The 2,006-nt window shown below is 42.7% G+C and overlaps 1 pseudogene across 1 annotated transcript; it reads left to right on the top strand.

Moving 5' to 3' along the window:
• The first annotated feature begins 767 nt into the window (after positions 1 to 767).
• On the top strand, positions 768 to 1,683 carry LOC149231988 (cytochrome P450 76C1 pseudogene; annotated as a pseudogene). The gene is made up of 2 exons (XR_016248446.1): positions 768 to 944; positions 1,046 to 1,683. The product of XR_016248446.1 is annotated as a cytochrome P450 76C1 pseudogene (transcript).
• Positions 1,684 to 2,006: the final 323 nt, after the last annotated feature.

Here is a 2,006-nt window from a genome sequence, read left to right as displayed (position 1 = left end):
CAGGCTGCCCCGGCGGTCCCTTATTCGGGTCGGAGGTGTCCATGAACTGAGATACTTGCAGGTGGGGAATTCCAAATCTACGAAAACAGTAGCAACAACAACAGTGGTGATGCCCTTCTGCCACTGCGGGAGGGCGAGAAGGTGCCCCACGACCAGACCCTCTTCGACATGGTTGTCTTTCTCTTGTTCTCGCCATATGAACAGAGAAACTGCCCAGAATGTCCGCTTCACGGATCCAATTCCCAATCTCCAGAGTCTCCAGAGGGCAGAGAATGTTCCGGCTCGTCTGCACCTGAAACTGGTCTTGCCAAGAATGTCGCTGCAACATCTTTGCTCCTGCCTTAAAATCCCTGGCCCTCTCTTGGAACCTGAGCGCCATGAATGCGCTCTTCTCTCACCTTCTGCCAGCATTAATTTTCATTAAGAACTGGAGCAGGGGCTCCCTCATTTATTCCCCCGGCATGATGTGCCTCGTCCCTTCACGGGCTGGCTCGTGGCAGCTCTCGCTGGCCATGTGGCCTTGCCATGCTTTCAGTACTTTCACCCGCATCCGGGTCTAGGGCTTATAATATTAATCATAGGGTTTAATATCAAACCCAAGGGACTAATATTATAAACCCAACATTGGTAAACCCTAATATAAATATTAGAAAGACTAAAATTAACATGGTTTATTTTCATGGTGAGACAGTCCTTGTCATAATGTGACATTCAACAATGGTTGCCAATGGTTGTCTAATATTAGTTCCTTGGGTGTTTATCGTAATATGGTAATCTGCAGGAAAAAGTCGTATGCTGTTATGGATACATTCATAGAGGATCGCCTCGCAAAGAGGAGCAAAAACAACGACACAAGTGATGATGGAAAGAAGGATCTCTTGGACGTTTTGCTGGACATGAGAAATGATGAATTTACTCTCCCTGATATCAGGGGCTACTTAAACGTAAGTCTTTCGCTATCTCTTCTGGCTATTATACCCACACAAATCCTATCGACTTGTGAAAATACTAATAAACATAGTCTGATTTATAATTTCTTTTGCAGGATATCTTTGTGGCTGGAAGTGATACGACCGCGGTGACAATAGAGTGGGCAATGGCAGAACTCATTCGCAATCCTGAGAAATTGAAACGAGCCCAAGCGGAGCTGGAAGAGGTTGTTGGTCTCGACCGCCGGATGGAAGAAAGTGATACCGAGCGCCTCCCTTATCTCCGCGCAGTGGTGAAAGAAGTGTTCTGATTGCACCCGGCAGGTCCTCTGCTCGTCCCACACAGAGCAAACAGCGATTGTGAGATCGGGGGTTTCGTGATACCCAAAGACAGCCGAGTAGTGGTGAACGTTTGGGGACCCTAAGATCTGGAAAGAGCCATTAAATTTCGTGCCAGAGAGGTTTATTGATGATGGGATTTGTAGTCATGTGGATTACAGAGGAAAACACTTTGAGCTGATACCCTTCGGAGCAGGAACGAGAATGTGTGTGGGGCTTCCATTGGCAAGTCGGACGGTTCATTTGACGTTAGGATCGCTTATCCACTCATTTGAGTGGGCACCTCCCAAGGGGACGCGTGCGGAGTAGTTAGACATGAGCGAGAAGTTTGGACTGGCACTCCAGAAGGCCGTACCCTTGGAGGCACTTGCCACGCCGCGCCTAGCATCTCATTTGTATTAGAATTTCGAATTAGTGTTACGTTTAGTTTTTTTTTGTCTTACATAATAAAGTAATTAATACTATGCGGCTGTCGGTATATAATTATGATGCTCAGATGACATGTAATGTTTTTTTTATTTAATGTATCCCGTCAAAAACAATTGACTTTTTGATTAGTTCCGAAATTTTTAAATAGATTTTATAAAATTTAATAAAATTTTGAATAAAGTAAATATTAAACTTAATATTTCAAAAATTAAAAATAGATTTAAAAATAAATAAATTTATTTTTTATTTTCTTATTAGTTTATATAAATTAAATGATTATATTTTTGTTAAATAACAATATTTAATATA

The sequence above is a fragment of the Pinus tabuliformis genome, chromosome J (assembly GCF_031772625.1).
Source record: "Pinus tabuliformis cultivar Carrire ecotype Pingquan chromosome J, CPIR1, whole genome shotgun sequence".
Taxonomy (NCBI): Eukaryota; Viridiplantae; Streptophyta; class Pinopsida; order Pinales; family Pinaceae; genus Pinus; species Pinus tabuliformis.
This window is presented reverse-complemented; position numbering and strand designations above follow the sequence as displayed.